This window comes from Saimiri boliviensis, chromosome 3 (genome assembly GCF_048565385.1).
Source record: "Saimiri boliviensis isolate mSaiBol1 chromosome 3, mSaiBol1.pri, whole genome shotgun sequence".
Lineage (NCBI taxonomy): Eukaryota > Metazoa > Chordata > Mammalia > Primates > Cebidae > Saimiri > Saimiri boliviensis.
In genome coordinates this window covers 172612106-172620651 of record NC_133451.1, presented here as the reverse complement: position 1 = coordinate 172620651, position 8546 = coordinate 172612106, and positions in this window count along the sequence as shown.

Genomic DNA, 8546 nt, shown 5'->3' with positions numbered 1-8546 from the left:
ATTTGTTCTTAGGTATCTAATTTTTTAAATAATATTGTTAACTTTAAAAATCATTTTCTGTTTTTGGAATGTAGAAAATTGATTTTTCATATACCCATTGACATTGTATCTAGCAATCTTGCCAAACTGCTTATTAATTTAACATATATGTTCATAATTGTAGATGTTCTGACCTTCTAATCATAGTGTTTGCAAATAATGATGATTTTATGTATTTATTTCCACCTTTTAATTTTTAAAAGAAAATTGTTATTTCCTCATTGTGTGTTTGTAATCTCCAGCAAATGTTGAATAGCAGGGTGTTACTGGCAATTTTTATCTCTGCAAACATTGTTTCCATCTATTCTCTCTGCTCCTTTTGGAACTTCAGTTACGCATATGTTAGAATTCTCAATGCATTCCATATTTATCTTTTCTTCCTTTCTCTATTTCCCAAATTTTGAAGCTCTCTGCTTCATTTTCAGTGTTTTGTTTAAACTATACTATAATGACCTTGACTTTCTTTTCAGTTGTATCTAATTTACTATTAACCCAACCACTGAGTTCTTGATTTTAGCTATTATATTTTTGGAATTTAGATTTTTTGTTTAGCTGTTTCTTTTATATTTCTAACTCTTTGCCAAAATTGTCCACCTTATATTATGTATCTGTGAACATATTAGTCATACCTATTTTAAAGTATTTATATGCTAACTGTATTATCTGGATTCTCTGTGGGGTTTTTTTTCCTGTTGTTTGATGTACATATTTGTTTGGGATACACTTTTGCCTTCTGCCTTATTATATATTTATAACCAGATATAAAAAAAAGTATAGAAATATTATTAGTTGTAAGATGCTGTTCACTGCCTCCAGAAATGATATATAGTGTTTTTGTTTTCTTTATAAAGAAGGTAGAATCAATCTCAGACCACTTTAATCCAGTGCTGGAACTGAAATGATTTAATGAAAGAGAATATTTTATTTTTACTTTATCCTTACTCCTGGGGCTTAACTTTACCAAAACTTGTGAATTTATCAGCACTATTTTCCCATTGTCAGACTCTGAATGTCAATTTTTGTCCCCTTATTCTACTGAGGCTTCTTTGTTCATCTTCTTGTACTGTCAATTTCCTCTTCCTTAATCTGCATATACCCCTAGGGGAAAATTGGCTTCACTGCCAGGCTCACCTTTCTCCATTTTCTTCTTGTTCTTTATAGATATTATTTCCATAGTTCAAAATTCCACCCCCGCCCCTTTTTTTAGCTCTCCAATGTTTTCAAAAATATGTTTGTTGTGTTAAACTACATTTTCTAGTTATTCTTAGTTCAAGTGGGAAGCTTAATTAACAAATCTGCCTCTGCTGAAATTTCTTCCCTTTATTCACTATTTTATCTCTAGCTACAAACAAAATTTACTGGAAAGAGACTTTCAGCAAACTGGAACATCTAAACATGTACGAAGCATTTATCACATACCATACCATTAGTATACAGTTTAATTGTTCCCAAATTCTATGAAATCATTACTGTTAATCTCATTTTACAGATTAAAAAACAAAACAACAGCAACAAAGCAGTGGATAGAAGATTCCACTTTATGAGTTTTTTCATATATTAATGTGCACAAATCAATAAATCACATGGGGTTATTGTAAAATGCAGACTCTCATTCAGGTGATCTGTGGTATGGCCTGAAATACTGTATTATTAATGAGCTACCAGGTCAGGCTAATGCTGCAATCTCGTAGATCACAGAATGAGTAGCAAGGCACATCATACTACCAACACAGTTTTTTATCTTTGCCCAAAAGGCCTAAAATCGGTTTCCTCCTCTTCCGACAAGCTTATCTTATTCCTTTCCAATTCTCATACTTTCTCCACATGCTTTAAAACAACTTCCCATTCCATGAATTTACTTCCAATAATATTTTAACTAGGTTCTCTTATTCCTCATTTCAAACTATAATCTTGAACTCATCTATACCCTGCTCCTGTAGGAATTAACTCATGGTGGTGGCAAAAATATTAAGGGAAAAATATTACAGAAAGTTATAGAAGATAGTCTCAAACCCTTCTGGAAGGCTTAAAGATTTTTTTCTATAGTCCTTGGCTGAAAGCAGCCAGAATCTTTCTGCAGGAGTTAGAGAGATTAAAACACAAAAACAAAGGTATGTGAGTAGTTTATCTAGCTAGCTCGTTTACTCACATAGTCTTAAAACTAACCTTTGAACCAGATGGCCCTCTTGGGAGGAGGTCGACCAAGGTTATTACCCACTAATAGTGTTTGCTTTAGACATCAGAACCTGTCCTTTAATTTTTCACTTTAGTGGTGTTAACTCAAGCCTTTGTCAATTAAACTTTACTAAATAAATGTGAGTCTCACTGGGTAGTGGGAGCTGGCAGTCACAACTGTTTACAGCACTCTCCAGGGTTCCTGTAAGTGGCCACAGTCAGTTGAACAGACAAAGCATAATATCTGTGTGTCAGTGTACTTTATTCATCTGTCGCTAAGTCAGGGTCTGCAAGACAAACCCTCAGAGGTAGTGACCCTGACAGTGGCGCTCAGCGTAAAGTGATCCCAACATACTCCCACATCTGACTTTCTATTATTTATACTCTATGACAGCCATAAGTCTAGATTAGTCAACAGCTTTGGAAGTCCATACTTCCCAGGTTTTATTTTTTTTAACATCTGCCTTTCCCTTCATTATTGATTATTTTCTTGGAAATGAGGGTTGTGTGTTAATATACAAAACAAAAAAATAACAAAAAAGCAAACAGACTTTCTGAGTACAGAGATCAAGTTGAAAAAAATATGAATACTACTTCTCAAAATGAAGTTAAAAACTTCTATGCCATACTAAGATAGGTTATTGGAAATAAGAAACAAAGTGATGCTACAATTGATTAAAACAATGTGAAATACTTAAGCTAATTAACTTATTAATAACTTCAAATACTTATTATAATTATTTGTGGTGAGCAGATTTGAAATTTACTCTCAGCAATTTTGAAATAAATATGTAATACACTATAATTAATTATATTCACCACACTGTGCAATAGCTCTTCAACAAAACCTTGTTCCTTTTGTCTACCTGAGCCTTTATACCCTTTGACTATCACCCATGCATTCCCCCAGCCTCTAAAATCACCATTCTACTCTCTGCTTCTATGAGTTCACTTTAGATTCCACTATAAGAGGGAATATGTGGTATATGTCTTCCTGTGCCTGGCTTTTTCACTTAGCATAATGTTCTCCAATTCTATTCATTTTGTTTCAGATAACAGAGATTTTTTTTTTTTTTTGTGAGGCTGATTAGTGTTTCATTGTGTCTATATACAACATTTTCTTTATTAATTCTTTCAGGAATCAATACCTATGTATATTCCATACTTTGGCTATTGTAAATAATGCTGCAATAAATGTAGAAGTGGAGACATCTCTTTGACAAACTCATTTCAAATTGTCTGGGTAAATACCCAGAAGTGAGAGTGTTGGATAATGTGATAATTATATTTTTAGAAACTTGCATAATTTTACACAATGGTTGTACTTTTACATCCCCACCAACAGTGTAAAAGGGTTCCCTACTCTCCAGATCTATTCCAACCCTTGTTACCTTTCACTTTTTTGATAAAAGCCATTCTGAAAGTTGAGAGGTGAAATTTCACTGTGTTTCTAACTTGCATTCCCCTAATTATTAGCAATATTGAACATTCTTTGTCATATAAGTGCTGGTCATATGTATGTCTTCTTTTGAGAAATGCCTATATGGGTCCTTTGCCCATTTTTTAATTGGGTTGCTTTGTTGAAATTAAGTTTTTTGAGTTCCTTATATACTTTGAACATTAACCCCTTAAGAGATGTATGGCTTGTTAATATTTCCTCCCAAATCATAGGTATCTCTTCACACTGTTCATTCTTTCCTTTGCTGCAAAGAAGCTTTTTAGTTTGATGTTATCCCATTTGTCTTTTTTGGGTTTTGTTGCCTGAACTGTTGGGACCAAATCCAAAAAATCATTATCCAGCACAATGTTGTGTAGTTTTACCCTTGTATTTTCTTCTAGTAGTTTTAGATTCCAGTCTTATATTTAAGTGTCTAATCTATTTTGAGTTTATTTTAGTGTTTGGTATGTAATAAAGTATCAATTTCATTCTTCTGTACTGTATATATATCCAGTTTCTCCAGCATCCTTTCAATAAAGCGTGCTTAGTTGATGACTGCCTCCCTGTCTGGAAACAGCCATGGGGTAGCCTTTTTGCTGAGGGGAGCTGCTGTTTGACCTCCTGGGTCAAACAGGTTTAGTTCCTACATATTTCTGAAATGCATGGAGTTGAGCGTCTCCCTGTCTTGGCTGTATCATTGGGGTGGGCTCTGAAGGTAGGTATGGAGACTAGTTGTCTAGGAAATCAAGCCAAGTTGAACCTCCCACTGTGCTTCTGAAGACAACCAGCTCAGCCTTTCAGATTTTCGATGCAGTTGACTGGTATATCTTTTTGGGTACCATAGCTTGCAGGGACATAGAGGTACCACCAAAATCTGCACACTGGTCGCTGAGAGCTCTGTCTTCTTTCTTCGATTTTACTGGATCCTAGGTAGTCTAGCTGTGCTATTACTCCCAGTGCTCCCCCTGAGGTAAGACCAGAGTGGGCTTCCTGGGAAGCATCTCGGAATGCTAGAGAACCCGGATGACCACCTCCAGTTCGCTATTTCCTCTGGAGAAATTGTGGACCCTGGGGAATCCTCTCTGTATGTCACTGTTCAACTTGCAGGGTGTGGGGCAGGGGTAGCACGGTTGAAGTGTCACTATTCTTATCTTAATAATTTGTTTTTTATTTAGTTCTGCAGGCCACAGGGGTATCTCCAGCTTGTTTTCAAATATTACTATTTTTAAAATGATATTCTAGTCTGTGGACAGTTGCTAGTTTAACTTTTTAGGGTGGGGGGCTAGAGAATGAGACTTCCTATTCCACCACCTTGCTAAAGTCACTCAAGCATGATTTCTTAGTCTTTCTGTGACCTCCTCTTCCTAACAAAACACATTCTAAAAGAATGGTAAATACCTTATCAGAATAAATGAAAAAGAAGACGATTATGTCAGAGTAGAAAAAATATAACTTTATCAGATTTCATAGCAAATGGTTTCAACTTGTACCTAACTTCTTTATTTAGCCTTTTAAATAATGTCAAACTCACTCTCCTGAGGGAAAGTGAGATTGTGTTTTTACAATTTAATATTAAGAATGCTCATCATTTTGTTTTGTGTAAATTTTAGCTTGAATGTTGATTAATTATTTAGGTGGTTGTTAAATTTTGTGTTAATTTGCAGGGTTTCATTATTTCTAAGACTTCTTAAATTTATGTTGTGATTTCTGAATCAAAATAACAACTGGTCTCAAAAGCTTCAAGGGCACTCAGCAATAGTTTCTATCAAGAAACACAAAATCTTTACTAGTAAAATTTCCAGCCAACTCAGTTAAAAACACCAGATGGCACTATTGAAAAGATACGTGTGGAGAAATTGAGAGGGTAAATATATTAAGACTTTTGAGTAAAAAGTTTTAACCTTTACTTCAATCTGTATTTTTATGTAAACTTTTTCTATTAGAAAATCTAGATCTTAATATGATATCACCTCCTAACAAGTTATATACTAGCAGCAAGTTTAATTTTTTTACTTTAGAATATAATTGATATAAAAGTTTAGTTTTGTTTATATTTTCTGAATTAATATTATTAGTGTCTGTATAGCTAAAAACAGTTGAATAACAAGCTTGAATATTTTAGTGGTCTTACCTTGATTAGGTTGAAAAAGTAATGGTGGGGTGGGAGTATTATAAAGAAAGTAATTTCACAGCCAGCTAGCCAAACATTAAATATCCAGAGACTGATTCCAATTTCTGATTCTAATCTTTCATTAACTTTTGTGGTATTCCGAATGACATTACAATTTTTCTTGTACACTGGATTTCTTATCCTTTAGACGGTTCTCACACATAGATGCTGCTGGCTACTTTGAACATAAAAAGCATTTAGAGTAGTCGTGGTCTCCTCTGGGTATAGCCCATAATAATAAGTGATTCCTTTCACTAATTAGTTGGAAAATGAAGATGTAGCTACATCTTGATGGGGCAAAGAAAGACAAAATGTATGTGTAGACACACACTTTTATATACACAGCTTTATATTTTATTGCTTTATAATTTGTCCATTATTATGTATACAACATATGCATAATAATGAACAAATTATAAAATAATAAAATATAAAACTTATTCAGTTAACCAAAATGGAATAAGCAGAAATAGTTTCATAGCTATTTTTAAACTTATAAAGTACTGCTACTGTTCTGCCTTAGTAATCTTACCAGTCAAACCAGCTGTTTCTTTCATTTCATCCAAAGGGGATCAAGTGAGAATGTGGTATAGCAGTAGTACTCCTATGAAAGGAAAAACAAGCCAAATAAGCTTGCTGCAGGTGGGTGCTCAAAAGCCCAGTAATCAGGTAACCAGTGGCAGTGGTAGAAGTATCATTAAAACTGTAGGACATTCGTGAAGAATGCATTCTATTAATAGTTGCTGACTCCTTAAAAGAAGGAAATCAACTGTAGAAACACAAGTGTATCTCTTTCCCTTCTCTGTGCTTCTTTTCTTTCCTTTCTGCTTCTCTTCACAGAGCATGAATGAAAACTGGATGGCAAGATACCAGGAAAAAAATAGAATAAATGATCTGGACTAACTTGGATAAAGAGGCCTTGGTAAGAACCAAGACTAGCTGATTTTCATACCTCTCTTGAAAGCTCTCAAGTGTTTTCCACAGTGCAAGAGCTATTAATTTTACAAGTTAGCTAAATAGCCATTTTTTTTGGTTAGTATTCCTCTTCTCTTTCTGAGTACCTCTCCTACTTCCCCTTTGGATTCCCTTTATATTCTCTTCTCTTCTCTTCCAGGCAGCCAAAGGTCAAAACCTGCTAACTCACAAGTTCTGACTCTTCCCTGATAAATTCCCTTTTTTTTTTTTTCCAACCCACAAAATCACAGCTAAGTATCTGTATAGGGGTTATCAGCATGGCTGAACTGAAAAATTCACTTTAGGGTATAAACATCTGTCCTTGTCATCCTAGAGGCACATGTGTTTCTACCCATCTCTTAGGTTTATTCTCACCTATCCAATTAAAAGAAACAAAATCAACATCGAAGCCAAATACTTGCACCGCCTGTCTTTCTTACTCTTGATAATGTTCTCTGGTTACAAATGATGCTAAAAGCTGTGAATTCATGAGGTGGGTGGTGGTGGTGGTAGGAGGATTTGTAAAATGAGTGGGTACAATAAGCTGGAAAATTTAAAGCATTGAAATGTATGACAGGGTGGGTATATATGGGTAAGAGATTTTACTCTGCCAAAGTTTAGCAATTGTAAGTCCTGTGCTATAGCTATGACCAAAAGATAAAGCCAAAATATTTACTTTGACTAGGAGATAAAGCCAAACAATATATTGTAAACATTGTCTTATTGAAATCATAGACCTCTCCATATTAAAACCAATAATTACCCTATTATTCAAGGAGCAAAAACAAAATAAAATTATCTTACACTAAGAAAGCAATAGCCAGGTCTTGGGTTTTATATGACATTGATAAGAAAAGTTATAGAGAAATAATTTTATAAATAATACATTTACATTTGATTTCGCCTCAACATGAAAAAATGAAGGAATTTTCAGGGCATTAAAAAAAGAAGCCCATTAATTCACTAATTCACTTTTTAATTCATTATAACACACAATACTTATGAATACTTATTATGCTATAGGTAGCATCTGATAGTTGGGTTAACCATGTGGCCCATCTTAGGCTACTGCCTCACTCTGAGGTGGAAATGGACATTAAAATGGAAATATACAAAATAATAAAGAGACAGATTCTCTCCTATGCATGTTACAATATGTTGAAAGTTTAACAAATTTAAATAAATAGAGTATCAATAACAGGAAATTTGGTTATAAGTAACAGAATTATAGAGAAATAGTCAGGTCAAACCTTAGCCATTCACCTCCAAGAGCTAGCCAAAGAAAAGGAATCCCTGTGACAAGCACTTGAGCTGTCCAGTCTAGTGGCTATTTGTCTTTTGTGGGAAAAAAATGTATGTTCTGATGCTTTTAAGTATTCATCTCAAATAACCAATATTTCTGTTGTGATTCTTCTTTCAACATGCAGAAATTCTCTGTTCATAATGTTACTTTTTTTATAATCGGCTTACAGGCACTGGTTGGAGGACTTGAAGTGTCCGAATCTTTTGGCACTTATAATAATGCATTATTAAAACGGGCATTTTAATTTCTTTATATTTGCCTCATCAGTATTATTGGAATCATTCAAACCCAAGTCTGCTTAAGTCTGAAACACTGAAGGTGACACTTTTAGACGGTTCTAGGGAGTATAACTGTCCCAACAGTTATAAAGAAATGTTTTTGAAATAAACATTTTTGTGCTCAAATAAATGTGGAACTGAATTCAAATTCACCTAATATCTACTCACTAGCTATATGACCTATATCAA